Source organism: Micropterus dolomieu, linkage group LG02 (assembly GCF_021292245.1).
Source record: "Micropterus dolomieu isolate WLL.071019.BEF.003 ecotype Adirondacks linkage group LG02, ASM2129224v1, whole genome shotgun sequence".
Lineage (NCBI taxonomy): Eukaryota > Metazoa > Chordata > Actinopteri > Centrarchiformes > Centrarchidae > Micropterus > Micropterus dolomieu.
In genome coordinates, this window is record NC_060151.1 from 18,023,005 (window position 1) to 18,039,884 (window position 16,880).

General features: G+C 40.4%; 1 long non-coding RNA gene across 2 annotated transcripts; it reads left to right on the forward strand.

The window, feature by feature from the left end:
- The first annotated feature begins 5,523 nt into the window (after positions 1–5,523).
- Positions 5,524–13,699, forward strand: LOC123960389. 2 transcript variants are annotated; one of them, XR_006822504.1, is made up of 5 exons: positions 5,524–5,582; positions 11,265–11,332; positions 11,444–11,528; positions 12,030–12,168; positions 13,345–13,699. It is a non-coding gene; the product is annotated as an uncharacterized LOC123960389 (long non-coding RNA). The 2 variants fall into 2 exon arrangements; XR_006822505.1 differs by lacking the exon at positions 5,524–5,582 and adding an exon at positions 8,316–8,375.
- The last annotated feature ends 3,181 nt before the right edge of the window (positions 13,700–16,880 follow it).

Genomic DNA, 16,880 nt, shown 5'->3' on the forward strand with positions numbered 1-16,880 from the left:
AAAGGTAATGTTGCTATAAACTAAATGAAAAATGGTACAGATATTTATAATAGTGTTAATGGTAACCATCGTAATGTTAATGATTATAATAACAATAATAACAATAAGACTAGCAACAATAGTCGTTGCAGTAGAGGGTGTCGAGCAGGAACACGGGGGCAGCAGGCGACCCGCAGCCACAGATCCAGACTCCACAGCTCCAGAGCCAGAAAACCTGCAGGAAGTGATAGGAGGAGAGAGGAGAGGGACGAGAAAGCACAAGACTACCAGAAAGGGGAGAAGTTGTGTTAGTAACATGCAATAATGGGATGAGGTTGCATACAGAGGGAGAGAAAGTAGAGGAGAGAGGAGCTCAGTCTATTCTTCTTATTCTAGTCAATCTATTCTTGAGTATGTCTGAAATGTTGTTCAAGTACCCCCTCCAAAAGTAAATGAAAGCATAAAGTTAAAATGTTACACATTGTTCACTTACACAGGTGAGTTGAAAATATGCTCTAATGTTCAGTTTTGTGCGGTTCAGCATAGTTACTCACCTTAGAATCAGCATCATGTTCAAACTATATGTTCAACTCTTCTCAGCCTCTGAGCTGGGCTGATATACCAATGTAATAGGTGAAACGCAGACTCAGAGGCAGAGCAGGTACTGTACAAGGATTTAATAACAATCAACAGGTACAAAAGGCTTACAGGTGAGGCAGGCAGAGGTCAAAACCAGTGAAGCAGTCCAGACAAAGGCAAACAAATCCAACAGGGAGCAGGCAAACACACAATATTCAGAACACAGACATGATACAGGAACACAAAGAAAGTCCAACAAACACTGAGAAGAGTCCAGAAAACACTGGGAGAATAACACTAGGGAAAAAGGCTGAGAAGCTTGACACATAGGATGAAGACAAAGTGGCACTGAGTGTTTCTGGTTTTTAACTTCTATCTTCTATCTCGTCCTCTATTTCCATAGCTGTTGCGATGACAACAGACGAGACGGAGAGTTACCAGAAGAAGCCGAGGCAGCAGGAAGAAGCCAGCCAGGACGCCAGACCGCCCTCACCAATGGAGGAGCAGCTCCGGCCACGCAACCGCAACTCTGCTGGTCGCGGCCTCTCCCGCCTCTTCTCATCCTTCATGAAGAGGCGCTCGCAGTGTGAGAGTGAGGCAGGAGAGAAGGAGGACAAGGAAGAAGAAGAAGCTAAAGCCCCCATTGCTGACCCTGAACCTGAACTGAAGACAGAGGGAGAGGTCGCCCCAGACCAGCACTCAGTGAGCAGTGCTGAGGCTCTGGTTAGCCTGCATGTTGTGTATCTTGTGTCTACAGTACATCTAAAGCCCTTGTCAGACAAGGAATACATTACATTGCTAAAATTGTTGAATTAATGACTCTTAACGATTCAGACAGGTGAAATAAGTGAGAGAATGCATGAGAGAAGCTTATATCGTTTATTTAATCTCTTCTGCCCGTGTAACATGGTGGATGGAAAATCACTACACCATAGGCTGTGCAGGCAAAACAGCATGTTGACAGCACAGCAGAAGCAGATTCAGTCCTTCAGTCAGCCACTGAAGGACTGCATTCAGAGAGCCCAATACACTGTCACTGTAGTTACACGTATTACAGAAGAGAATAGACTTAAACCTTAAAATTGTTCACTGTTCTTGGTTTCTCTCATAAAATGTTAGATAGAAGCGTAAATATGTTCTGTTGTATAACATGAGATGGATAACTGAAAAATGTGGCTGAAACACCTCCTACAAAGGCACGGTATAAGGGAAACACTGCAGAGCTGGTCATTTATGAGTTTTAATTAATTCCCTCAAGTCATTTAATGTCTTGTGACTGTCATACCCCCGTTGTCACTTAGCAATTTCATGTGTCTGCACCTTAAACCACCTGTTCTCCTCTCTAAGAGATGTACGTCATTTTACTCCAAAGTAAAACTACCTCAGAAAGCGGTAGTCTCTGTGTGGATGATCTGTAGGGGTGAATAAAAGCCCATGAAGATGTACAAAAACCTTTGTCCCATCCATCGGTTCAATCATCCACAGTCCCAGCACCAAACAAGGTAACTGGACAGGAATTGTATTTTTTCAGGTTGGCTTTTTTTTTTTTTTCAACATTGATGGATGAAATTCAGGCACCAGTTGTTGATACATGAACCTTATGCAAGATTCACAAAAATCTTTGGATATGATTTTGAAGAATGCTTTAAAAATGTACATGTAAAAATAGACATGTTAATTGATTATATGTATGAATTAACAAAATACAAAGTGAGTGAACAGAGGGAAAAACCTAAATCAAATCAATATTTGGTGTGACCGCCCTTTGCCTTCATAGCATCATCGTAAGACGGTCAAGAGGAGGAGCATCATGGCGGCAGGAAAGTTTGCCGTGTTGGTGGCGCTCTCAGTGTATTGTTTGTTGTTGATGCTTACAAATGCATCCCAAACTGCTCACACTTATGGAAGAGTAGTGGGTGTAAATCAGCTAACTGTAATGAGACCTCATTCTGAAAACAAAACACTTTGGATTTGGAAAGAATGCCTTACTTAACTCGTTCTGTTACCCCTCCCTGCACATTTCAAAAAATAAATCAAAGGAGTCGTCATTGTGAATCCAGGACATGAGAACCCCGATGGCTGGCTCGCTTCAGAGCACAGACTGGCAGGGAATGACAAAGACAATGCCATAAAAGTAGGCTACGGACGAAAAAAGTGAAGTTCCAAATGCCGTCTCAAAACGATCTAGAAATCGTACAAATTGTTCTTTAAAAGAGGATTCCATATTCTCCATCTCAACATCAGAGTCTTCTTCCAAAGATAAACGAACTTCGTCTGCTTGCAAACAAATATAAGGTGGAAGTGATGTGCTTCACTGAAACTTGGTTTGATAGCTCCATTAAAGACGCTGAGATTTAGAGAATTATGTGGTGATCAGATGTGACTGGAATTGTAACAGTGCGGTTTTAACCATAGGACAGATCTTTGTCATGACAATATTGAATCAGTGTGGCTGGAAATTTTCTTACCAAAGACTAAACCTATTTTTATTGGAACATGTTATAGGCCGCCGGATCAGAACAACTTTAATGATCTTTTAGAGGAAATATGTTCTAAGTAGGCTACACAGATTTTATTAAATCAGAGGTAGCCTAATTGTGTTTGGTGATCTTATTACAGATATCCACAAAAGAATACTAAAATTTCTGTAATCTTTTTGATTTGTAGTTGATGAAGGAACACACCAGAGTCTGTTATTCCACCCAAACCACTATTGACCTCATTCTGGTATCAGATAAGTCAAATATATCCATAGTTTAAACTATGGACTTAGTGATCATTCAATCATTTTTGTACCAGCAAAGCTCCGAAAACAGTGTTCAATTCCCACAATTCTATGAAAATCAGGTCTGCTAGAATCTCAAATTTTTTGAATAGAACAGCGTAAGAGACCTTGGTAGGGGATCTAATCCAGTGTCATTTGGACAGTGTTGGGCAGTAACACTCTATTGTAATAATATTACTTTCCCAGTAATTAGTAGTATAACTAATTACTTTTATAAAACAGTAATATTACTAGTTACTAAGGCAAGTAACGCTGCGTTACTCGTTACTGAACGCACCATCCTTGACTGTGCAGCAGCTCAGCGGGACCCGACTTTGTTGTTCATGTTCGCTGATAGCCAAAACTAAAGGAAAAATGGAGAACGAGGGAGAGAGGCGTTCTAGTAGCAACTGCCATTATTGTGTCACAGTCTAAGATACAAATAACATTGTTGTCTATTGTAAACTCTGTGCGACTAGCAAAAGCTTCCAACCGCGAACATTTCTATATCTGATTTATTGAAGCATCTGCTGAAGCAGCACAGCAACGTGAAACTTACAGAAAGAAACTCCGGCAGCTCCTGCCACTGATGCTTGGACTCGTCGGGAGAGAGTGGCGTTAACGTTTTGTAACTGCTCTAGATATGCTACATATGCAACAGCAGTTCAAAGTTCAGTGCTTTATTTTTTTCTTTCAGCCGGTGGTGTTAAGAAACGTTAGGCCTAGGCTATAGCCTATGCTTTGTAAAAAAACACACTCCTTGCTGCTGTTGAATATGATAGCCTATTAGTTAAAAAGTCGGGGGAGACTGCTTAATTATATTAAGCCTTAAAAGTTCTGCATTACTAGGGGCGTGGCCGCTTTGATTGACAGGCGTCCCTGGCCGCTGCAACTCCTAGGACTCGGTCCGCTGTCTGTTAGCCTCACTCAGCTACACGGAGCTCTGAGGCTCAGCCTGTTGGAGCTGTTTGGACATTTCTACATGCAGATACCGGATGAATAATGGCAGGCTGTGCGTTTTATTGGAGAGAGAACCTCCAGGAAGTCCGTGTTCCAGTTGGTGAGTGAAATTCCTGTATTTTATTTATGTGTTAACAATATTAACAGGTATCGCTGTCGGCATATAGCTTGTTAGTTTAGCTCGTTACGCTAATTAGCCAGATATGAGCAGCTCCAAGCTGCTAACGATGCTAAGTTAACGAGTTTAGTGTGTTCTAACCACAGCTTTTAAGGAATCAAAGACAAGTCAGCAAGAAGAGAGAAGCCAAAATGTATTAGATTAACCTTAGTGTTAGACATTAGGGTGATAATGCCGTGAAGAAAAGGCGTGTGTGAAGTTGTAAAGCGAAGGCTCAGCCAAACGTCTCTGGCTCAGCTCTGTTAACGTTAGCTGACGTTATGTTAACGCTAAACTTTACAAACGGGCAATGTGAGATTTGGCCTCGTACTGTAACGCAGTCACTGTTCAGTTAGATACTAGTCAGATACTATTATAAGTGGCTGGACCTGAACCGGAGGGACTGTTTAAAAACATTATACTATTCTTGGTGGGGTTCATCAGTGGGGATGATTAAAGTACATATTGAAGGACGTTTAGAGTCATCAATAAGTTATTACACTTAGTAGATGTAGCATTCCTTGTGATTCAGCAAACAATCTGAGGTGATAACTGTGTTTGATCAGCGACGTTTCTGTTAAGGACCTTAACAGGTGGATGCATTATTCGGCAGAACAGATGTAGGCTACCTGTAGATATTTACATCCACCTTTTTTGTCAGCATATAATGAGCTTTATGCCTACAGACAAGTAGCTGGGCTGCAACTAGGGCGATGGTTTAGTTAAAGCCAGAAATTAGGTGTGTGAGAGCCACCTCTGAGTTTGTTTGGTGGATTAGAATTTGCCAAAAAAGGTAGTACAGTTAAATATAAAATAAGATCCTTATAATAAACGTTAAATAAGATCTGACTGAGTAGTCAACAGGTGTTTTGCAGCATGGATTATTATTGCACAGTGTCCAGCAGCAAACAGTATATTGCACATATTAGTAAACCGTGTATTTCACGTTGCTACCTCTAATTATTGTGACATGCTAGAGAGGTTTTCATGCTGAGGCGATCTCAGAGTTCAGTAGATTTATGGCTCTTTGGAAAAAGCTGCTTAACTGTCTTCCCATTGTTGTCTTTACAGGTACCAGAGGAGCTGATTGCAGAACCCTCCAGATGTGATTTTCTGTGTCCTGTGTGTGTAAAGAGCTGGGGCGTAAGTATAGACAGTGCAGACAGGAGATAACAGCCCCAGCTCTTTAGCTCCTGCTCTGCACAGCCTTTTCTTTTTACTCACAACAACCTGAACACTAGTGATGTGAAATTATGACAGCAGATTCTATCATTATAATAACTCTTACAACACATTATTTCAAGTCATACAAAACTACTTCTACATTTGAAACCTTTTAATATTGATGTTTTCAATTTGTTAAACTATTGCTATTAGGAATACTCTGTTATACGGTTAGGATGTAAATGCTATTTGTATAGTGCCTTTCTAGTCTTTTCGACCACTTTGACCGCTTTGAGTGCAAAGCACTTTGACACTACATCTGCATTCACCATTCACACACATTCATTAAGTCTAAGTGCTCAATCAGAAACTAACATTCATACACAGCCACACACAGACACAGACACGCAACTGGAGGAGCCAGTTGAACTGCCGACCTTCCGATTAATGGGCAACCTGCTCTGTGTTATAAATTATACAGAAATGTCAACGGGAGAAGAGCTCTCTAATCAGCTAATTAACTCAAAATACCTGCAAAGCTTTCTGAAGCCTGTTATCTCTCAGTCTGGTTCTGGTGCTCGTTTCCACAGTATTCTAATTTTTTGAGATGCTCCTCTAAAAGATGCCTCAGTATTTTGATGTTGACAGCACTATTATGTCACATACGTGGGAGAAAATGGAACAAGGGAGACAGTCCTTAAATGTTTTTGTGTTGCCTTTTAAGACAGATAAGTTCATATCAGCTGTCAAATGTCCTGTAGCCAAGTTGTCCTCATAACATTACATACAGTTTAAACTTTGTGTAGCAGATGTGGAGGCATCAGATCCTCAACTAGAACTGATCACTAAAATCTTGTGAGAAATATGAAAAGTACCTTTCTCTCTCAAATGCCCTATTCCAGACACTAATCTCACACAGCCCTGCCGCAGCAGCAACGTTACTCAAAATAGCGTCTCTTACAGGCCCCCACCCCCTCTGCTCTCTGTTTCTGTTTATGCGCCTCATTTCCCATATTCCCCCTCATTATTGTTTTTCCACTGGATAGGTTTTAAAAGGAGAGTGGGAAGTGACATTTAGGGGGAACTCTGGAGTGCAACAGGTGAAGCGGTCGGAGTATAGTGTGCTTTGTGTTAGGTTTGCCAGACGAACTCAACAAAGGAACAAAGAAACTCTTTTAGGTGATTACATGTTGGGGCCTTTCTGGACTACTGCATCATCCCATCGGCTAAACAGACTGTGGCGAGGTTGCCTAAGTTAACTGTGGAATATTATTGACTGCGCGTCTGCCACGCTTCACCTGGTCTCTTTTTTTTTTCTTCTTCTTCTTACCGCAGAGGACATCTAGTTCAATCCGAATAATTTAAGTTATTTGAATGAACATTTGATGTGCTGGGACATTGGGGTTTTGAAGGGTAAATGTGTGTAGCAAATGGTCATAATGTTTAAAATGTTTGTTTGATGTGTCAGAGTGCGGCCGAGCCTCCAGCAACAAATACCGGTGTGCACTGCCCGACGTGGTCTAAACCTGATATATCTCTAAATACATGTTGTTAAACTCATCATCAACTCATCGTATGGACTTTTTTCGTTTATGTACAATTTTGTCAAGTGTATAAAGTTGCAGTTTGAATATTTATCTGGCTTGTAGGGTTTGTTTAACCAAAGTAAGCAGGCCGCTGGCTGCAATCACCTGGGCAGGTACCAGATCCGCCCGTTACCTTTTTTTTGCGTGATGTACTTTTCCCTTGCTGTTTGGTGTTAGGCGATTTGTTACAGACAGCCAGCAGGAGGAGAGTGGAGGTGAAGCGGTAAGTTGGGAGTAGCTCAGCCTGTAGGGAGGGAGCAGGGAGGGAGGCTCATTTACACTGGGGACGCTGGGAACATAGCCACCATTTTTTTAAAAGTATTTGTTAAAAATGTTCTGAAAAATAGTTTGCACCAAGAAATGTTAATGTTAACAAATAAAAATGCTATGAGAAAGGTTTATTTGCACAATAAGCCTGCAATGCGATGTAAATACAGAAGAAAACTGTTGTCCAAAAAAAGGAACTTAGGCTAAAAACATGCATTATATTTTATTATATTTTTATTGTCTGAATTGTCACCTGCCACCTGCATTTTGTGCTTCCCTGGTGCAGAAAATGTCTCCAGAAAATGTCCCCAGAATGCAGGAAATTAAGTGTTTAATGCTCAAAACCTTGTGGGGGAGGACCCCCAGACCGCCCTATGAGTATTTCATCAATTCATGTTTTGTTTTCCTAAATAGTCAGCCTATTAAAATACATTCTTGTCTTGTTGTCATGGCCCCCATCTTGTGCAGTGTTACATCTGATGGGCTAAGTGTTTCGTCACACCCCTAAGCTGAGCCCTTAAATGGAAGGATGGTGTATTGGTAAAGGGTGTGATTTTGGTGGGCCGTCTGGGCCAAAAATTCCAGGGCCGATTTTTTTTTTTTTGTCTCAGTCCAGCCCTGTTAACGTCATAGCAGCCATGGCTACCGTTTTACAAGTTACATAGCTTCCATCATGTAACTAATAGAGCCTGGCCAATATGAGCTAATTGCATATAAACGGCCGATGCCGATTAAAACAGCAAATATATGATTATTAAAAAGAAACCTAGAGTCAGATCCTTCACTCATGTCATGGGTGTTGCATAGTTTGCCCACCAGAGGGCGACCAGCTGCAGCTCCCCTGTTAACTACACTGCCTCACCACAAAAACCACAGAAGAAAACAATCAGCTGACCGGAGTTTACTGGAGCTTACTACAGTGAGTCGGTTTTTGTCAAGTTAATTACATGACTTTAAGAATTATAATAAAAACAGACCCAGTCACTTTTCTCTCCTGAAAACATTCATGACTTGGTAACCCGCCCGTTTTTCACAGCCATCTCCCGGCTTCCTACCAGCTCACAGCAGTTTAATGTTACGGTAGTTGGGTGTTGAAAGCAACTGGACAGACGTAACTGTACATTTATTTCAAACAGTGTGACAGTTCTAGCGAAGGGTCCACATTTATCCCTAGTTCATCACTTCGAAATGTTCTCTAAAATCACGCAACGTCATAGCACCTAACGCTGCCTGTTGCTAAATTAGCCACAAAGCTAATGCCGTGTTTGTCAGTTGGAGGAGCGCTAACCTTAATGAGCTGTTAAACTATAGTTTCTGACGTATTCTAAATATATCTGCGAGCCGCATGTCTGCAGTTAAGTCTGCGTCTGAAATGATTAAACCAGAGCAAACATGTAAATGAACGTGATCTGAAGAAGAATCTAACACGGCTTCCTGTAGCTCCTCTTTTTGTGACGTTGTAGATGTGAAACGCTGTAGTCAGAACTGTAACTGCTCTGGTTGTAGTTATAACGTTAATGAAATGAAATCTCAAAGTTGCAGGTCCTTGTTGTAGACATTCCTGTAGTATTAGATGCATTCAACAGCAGCTCACTGTATCCTAGATAACATGATTTATACCGATGGTGGTTAAATGGTTTCACATAGCTTTGGTTAGAATTAAAGAATGCTGGTAAAGGGATGATGTGAATGTGCTACATTGAAATTATGGCAGATCATGTGTAAAGTGAAATACACATGCTTATTCTCTCTCACTCTGTTTACAGACGGCTGAAAAAGTTGCACCTTCCAGTAGCAAATATTTATTGACGTGCAATTGTTAACGTGTTCACTGTAATCGATTTTATTAACGTAATCCATTTAGGAAAAGGTTTTATAGCCCACATACATACCAGCTTTCAATATCTGCCTGTTCTAAGTGTAGTTTATACAGTAAAGGGGTCTTCTATCCAAATCATTCTTACAATCAAAATATCGGCTCATAAATCTTTTTCACTTTAATATTGGCATCGGCCCCCAAAAACCCATATCAGTCAGGCTCTAGAAACTAAGGACTCTACCTTTTAGCTTATTAAGTTTATTACAAGTAACATACTGAGGTGATGTCCAAATAAACGACTCGTAACTAACGGTATGTAAAACGGTTAATTGATTTGCTTCAAATTGTTTGTTTGAGCTGTAAGTAAATATTAATGTAATTGATTCATAGTTAACGTTAACTGTTAATGTTGGTCTCAACAAAATCTACCATTAATGTTGCAAAATAACGTCACCACATTTATATATTAAAAAGCATTTAAAACCTTGTGAAGTATAATGTCAGCGCGTTACCACACAGTACACATCCTATGGTACTATACCATACATTTACCGCACAGTACATGTCCTATGGTACAATACCACGCAATTACCACACTGTACATGCCTTATGGTATTATACCATAGATTTACCACACATTTACCACACAGTACATGTCCTATGTGGTATGGTACCAAAGAAAAGGACCAATGCTTCTGAGTACACAGATTTGATTGGAGCACATGCGATTGGTCTGTGAGTTTCCTGGTCCACTAAACCAGTACAGTAAATGCTAGAAAAGCTGCGCGGGTTAAAATGGAGACACTCCGATCAGGAGGTAGTAAGTCTCAATAATAAAGCGGCTGTAGGTCGGCGGTCCGGAGAGAACAGCGACTGGGTCCGGATACGGACCGCGGTCCGCCTACTAGTAACCTCTGTTCTAGAAAGTCGACCGACGCGAGCGAGACGAGTTTGGAAGTAACGTTAACGGGCAAAACAAATTAATTAACATATTTTACAAAGTTGAGATAACCCAGCTCTTTTTTCGGAGCGCTATGAAATATTTTTGTGTTCAACTGTGCTCTGGTATGACCGCGTCAGTAACGTTATGTGGAGGCAGGCCAGTTAACGTAACTTACGTTACTGTTTAAAGTGATGTTAACGTCAACTAACGTTAGCTAAAAAGTAACGTTACCGTATAGAAGTGACTGAAACCATTGCCAGAGTCGTCAACAGTTATTATTTAAAGCCTGGGGCTGCTCCTTGTTACCTGCGCTTTTGTCTGTTAAGCAAAAAAAGTTTATTAAATTTCAGCTATCTGTTGTCAGGCGCAGTAACAGTAACGTTAACAGACAGGTTAATGTTAAGTTAGGTGGCTAACACACTAATTTTGCACCAAGTGCTGTAGTTATGTAAGCCCTAATGGAATTAATGTGGAGAAAGTCAAGCTCTGCATTCAAGTCTCATAAGCTGTGGCTCATAAGTGTTTGTAGTAAGATTTTGGGTAACGTTACTCAGAAAGTCATACCATTCAGCCCTTCTATTGCAGAGACTAACATTAGTTGCCTCAAGCGGCTGTAACGTTATTTGTAAAGGAGTAACGTTATATTTTTTACTGTAGAAATTTCCATTGTTGATGAATCTATTTTATCGTGTGTTGTCATGACATGTGGACAGATGAACTGCGTTATGCAAGATGCGTTTCTGTTATTTAGCACGGCCTCACAGATATTCATGGGATGGACATAGTAACAGAAACACCTGTCCATGTGCTACACTTCAACAGTCATTACACATTATTTTCATAAAGGAAGGATTTATGGCAGGAATGTTGGATTAGGCTATTACTTTGTAACTGAATGTAATTAATAAACTCGTAATTAAGGCGTAGAAACTATTTCTCACAACATTAAACTCCGCCCATATCTCTAGTTTGTGGGAAGTATTTACATGGCCATTACTTTGTAACCTAATAAAAAGTTGGTGTTCTTATATTTTGTGCCCATCAAGGACCATAGAGAGGAAGGAATTTCATCATGCCCATAATCACCTAACTGGCAAGAGCAGCTATTGTACAGGTGAGTCAGATAAATTATAAAATACTGGATTTGAAAACAGCAGCATTTGATGATTATGTTTACTGGACTAGTGGGAATTAATTATATTGTTTGTTAAATCTGCTCCCGCAGGATCAAAGTGATTATTGAGTGACACTACATTATCTAAGAATCTGCACTTCTCATCTGTTTGTTCTCATCTCATCTCAGCATCAGGGTTGGTATATTTTCTTAGAATTATTTAACAGTATTTGAACTTAATGCTTTTTATACTGTATAGATTTGTTAGATACTGTGTACCTGCAGTCAATTGCTGGCTTGCTAATCAGACATACGGTGGATAAAAAAACCCTACTTTGCTTCTATAGGACAACAGAGAAGCAATTTACAACTGTCACAGATTGTTGTTTGATACCTGAATTATTGGCAGTGATCAAGAGCCAAGAAGATTGTATTTATACTGTAGACTGTGTGAAATGCTGTTATTAACTTATTATAACTCCTTGAGCTATTTATTACCTGACTGAAATCATCATCAACACTGTGTCAATGCAGTGGTCCATGTCCCAGGTAAAAACTGTATTCTATTTGCCATATAGCCAGCCGTCCTACTTCAGACAAGTAGCCTAATTGATTCATTCATTTTCTGTGAAGGCCCAAGTTGAAAACTCTGTATTAATCTACATACGTTTGTGTGTATGTGTTTGTATGCTTGCAGATGCAGAACATATGCAAACTATTCTACTGCAAGCTTGACAATACACAACACAACTGATTGCCCTGGACAGGCAGAAGGTCTCAAAGACAGGCAAGATAGCAGAGGCATTGCGGACAACCTAAGGGTTTATGACCTCCAGGTGAGTTTAAGGTTAACTTTGCCATGGCCACAATGTTCAGTCAACACAGATTGGGACAAAACTACTATTAATAGTGAAATCTTATTGTTATTGATGTGATGACTAGGATGATAACGTCAACTACTTTCAATTGGCATGACAGAGAATCCTCACTTTCACTTTCAAGTAGGGGTTCAGACCGTGATTTTTGAGCTGCGATTCGGATTATACCTCGTTTTTTCCCCTCCACGATCCCTCAATCATGACTGGACCAAAATGGTCACGTGACACGCAGATGGAAGACAATAAAATTGGTCCAACGTGTAATATTTACAAAAAATAGGCCTACAGCTTGCACTAACTTTAAATACAGTGTTTTCGACAGATACTTGGGCGAGCTGGTCAGGTATATTAGCACCTGCCAAAGTATATTTGGCAACCCACTTTTGCATTTTGCAGAGAAACACAAAGAAAGATATTATCTGACATTGTGTTAACGGACACAGAGGAAATGTTACATTGCGGAGCGACAGTGAACCTCATGAACCTCAGTGAACATTAGTTTAGTTTGATCCACATGCTGTGCACATTCAAACTGAATGTCAAGTGAGTTTATTAAACACGGCGACTTTATGAAATGATGAAGAAAGTCAGCAGAGACACATACAGAGAGAGAGAGACAGGAAGAGGTGGAGCAAGCCGGCGTGTTTGCCGTGAGAGTCCAGAGGTGCAGGCTAGATAGAGAAGAGCAGAAGAGCAGATTCAAGTAGTAAATAAACACTAATCTAAGGTGGAAAATTACCTACAATGACCTACTGTCAATACAAATACACCGGTACCGGCCGCTGTCTTAATGAGAGTAAATTATGTGTGTAAGAAACAGATTGTAGGTGCGTGTGTGAATATCCAAATCCCAAAATTGAAAACCAAATACCTACCCAATGAAGTAATAGTTGAATATTCAGGTCTAAAACTTACTGCACTGGCTTTCAGATTTTTTTTTTATTGTCGTGTTTAAGGTAATGGTTGTCTTCTATTTCTCACCCATTGTTTTAGTCACTGCATTTGTATAAATTTGACTTGTCTTTAAGGTATTTGCAGTTGAATGGATTTGTTATTATAGTAAGTGCAGTTAGCTCATATCGGCCGATAAATTGGTCAGGCTCTACTCATAATTGCATTGTTTGTATTTTGCAGTGCGAAGATGAACCATTGCTGACACTCCCACTGTGGTCACTCACAACGCCCCTTGTGCAGTCTGCTTCAACCCTGAGAGCGTTTCTGTTGTAGTTGAAGGTGAAATAGTTGTAAGTGATCTCCCCAGGTTGACGGATACACTTGTACTGTTATTTGGGTTGATCTATGCTTTGAAACACCATCCTTTATAAACTTATTTACATGTTCAGATTTGTTCAGAAAATAATGTCTAAACCACTAAAACTATGCCTACTGAATCTAAAAAATTCCTTGTTGAATGACGTTTTAGTTGTTTGAGCTTACCAAGATGTGACTTACCTGGAAATAAATTAACATTTAAGTCTGATGGAAACAAGTTTCATTGTTACATATTGTTTATTTAATAAAACAAACTTGAATTGTAATATTGTAGTTTGATGCGAAGTGCTTTACCACAGAATGTATGAGAGTGCTATAGGGCATGTAGTACTATACCACAGGATGTACAGGGTTTTTCCTGGCTCAGAAAGGGCCTTTTGGGGGGTGACTTCATGTGACAGTAAGCATGATCAGCATGCGTACATTAAAGGCAATGAGTTACGTTATGACCAAAATCTATAAATTTGTTAAACAATATCCACTACCTGTATGAGTATAAGGTAAGTGTAGTATAATCTATTTACAGGTTACACCTGATTTGGATAATATGCCTACGGAAAGTTTGTTAGTTGAGATTCAGCTTTTTTCCACAAATAGAACCGTTCTGATATTAGCCTACACCACTGTGCTTAAGGTTTGATTAGTGCTAATGTTTGAGTATTCATTTTAATTTCAGATAATAGTACAGGCTACTATAGCTTACTATTGGTAGCCTAATATTAATTGCAGTTGGACAAAACAGCAGTTACAGTGGGGCCAAAAAGTATTTATTCAGCCACTGATTGTGCAAGTTCTCCTACTTAGAAAGATGAGGTTTGTAATTTTCCATCATAGGTACACTTCAACTATGAGAGACAAAATGAGAAAAAAAAAAAAAAAAATCCAGGAAGTCACATTGTGGGATTTTTAAAGAACTTATTTGTAAATTATGGTGGAAATAAGTGTTGTCAATAACAAATGTTCAACTCAATACTTTGACCTCTGTCATTGCCAACAAAAGTTGTTACAAACGTTTCCTGTAAGTCTTCCCCAGGTTTGCACACACTGTAGCTGGTATTGCAGATCCCTAGAGCAGTGATGTTTTGGGGCTGTCGCTGGGCAACACAGACTTTCAACTCCTCCCACAAATTTTCTATGGGGTTGAGGTCTGGAGACTGGCTAGGCCACTCCAGGACCTTGAAATGCTTTTTACAGAGCCACTCCTTCGTTGCCGAGCGGTGTGTTTGGGATCATTGTCATGCTGGAAGACCCAGCCACGTTCCATCTTCAAGGCTCTCACTGATGGAAGGAGGTTTTGGCTTAAAATCTCACGATACATGGCCCCGTTCATTCTTCCCTTAACACGGATCAGTTTTCCTGTCCCCTTTGCAGAAAAACAGCCCCAAAGCATGATGTTTCCTCCCCCATGCTTCACAGTAGGTATGGTGTTCTTGGGATGCAACTCTCCATTCTTCTTCCTCCAAACATGACGAGTTGAGTTTTTACCAAAAAGTTCTATTTTGGTTTCATCTGACCACATGATATTCTCCCAATCCTCTTCTGGATCATCCATACGCTCTCTGGCAAACTTCAGACGGGCCTGGACATGTACTGGCTTAAGCAGGGGGACACACCTGGCACTGCAGGATTTGAGTCCCTCTCGGCGTAGTGTGTTACTGATGGTAGCTTTTGTTACTTTGGTCCCAGATCTCTGCAGGTCATTCATCAGGTCCCTCCGTGTAGTTCTGGGATTTTTGCTCACCGTTCTCATGATCATTTTGACCCCACAGGTTGAGATCTTGCGTGGAGCCCCAGATCGAGGGAGATTATCAATGGTCTTGTATGTTTTCCATTTTCTTAGAATTGTTCCTACAGTTGATTTATTCACACCAACCTGCTTGCCTATTGTAGATTCACTCTTCCCAGCCTGGTGCAGGTCTTCAATTTTCTTCCTTGTGTCCTTTGACAGCTCTTTAGACTTGGCCATGGTTGAGTTTGGAGTCTGACTGTTTGAGGCTGTGGACAGGTGTCTTTTATACTGATAACGAGTTCAAACAGGTGCCATTAATCCAGGTAACGATTGGAGGACAGAAGAGCTTCTTAAAGAAGAAGTTACAGGTCTGTGGGAGCCAGAAATCTTGCTTGTTTGTGGGTGACCAAATACTTATTTTCCACCATAATTTACAAATAAATTCTTTAAAAATACTACAATGTGATTTCCTGGATTTTTTCTTCTCATTTTGTCTCTCATAGTTGAAGTGTACCTATGATGAAAATTACAGACCTCTCATCTTTCTAAGTAGGAGAACTTGCACAATCAGTGGCTGACTGAATACTTTTTGGCCCCACTGTACATTTTGTCATTAAGTTATTGTGCAAGAAAAATGCTCTAAAAGGTGGTTAGTCTCTCATTTGTTTATGCAAAAACTTGTCAATAATTAAAAAAAAAAAGTATGATGTAGTGCCTCAGCCTTTTTTAACGTCCTGCCTACTCTAGGCTGTGATTGGTTGGTTCACGAAAAGTGACTTTGACGAACAGCTATGCACACAGCTGAACGCCACCCGATGTCCCTGCGGAGATTAGCAGGCAGGAGAGAACAGGAACAGGTGAGCGTCACGTAGTGCCCAGGGAACCTGATATGGAGAGGGCAGAGAAGAGGACTGGGGCCTTTGGGCCTAAGTGTAAAATGTAAAAGTGACAGTCCCGTTGAATACCAGCACATTCAAGCATAAACGGCTTTTATATTGTGAGAAATGACAGGAAGTCATCGCTCTCAGTAGCGCCAGCTTCGTAGCGGAGCGTTCAGGCACAGTCAAACCAACACAACAGCTGATTTATAAATGCATCGCCAGCTGCATATGTAAAAAACAAACAAACAAAACAAACAGCGCTGTGGATGAGAGGAGAGGTGACTACTGGAAGTCAAGACGTCGTATTTAAGTTTATGTTCTGCTTGCTCAAAAGCTGTTTGATTAATGGCTATTAAAAAACATTAGTAGAATATTATTATAAACGCTTTTTCATTTCTGATCATTTTGGCGCTGGTGATTTTCCTTTGGCGCTCGCTAAAACCTCTTTGGGGGGCGGCAAAAATTTCTCTATGCAGGGAAAACCCTGATGGATGGTAAAGTACCACAGAGCCTGAGGTACACTGTGGTAAACGTCCCAAAATACCATACAAACCTCTCAAGTACCACAGGCATTTACTAAAGGAACATGTGGTAAAGTACCACAGAGTGTATGATAAAGTATCACAGAGTGTATGATGAAGTACCACAGAACGTATGGTAAAGTACCGCAGAGCCTGAGGTACAATCCTGTAGTAAACGTCCCAAAATACCGAACAAATCCTCTCGAGAACCACAGCAAGTTACTACAGGAGCGTGTGGTACAGTACCACAGAAACATGAGGTACAAA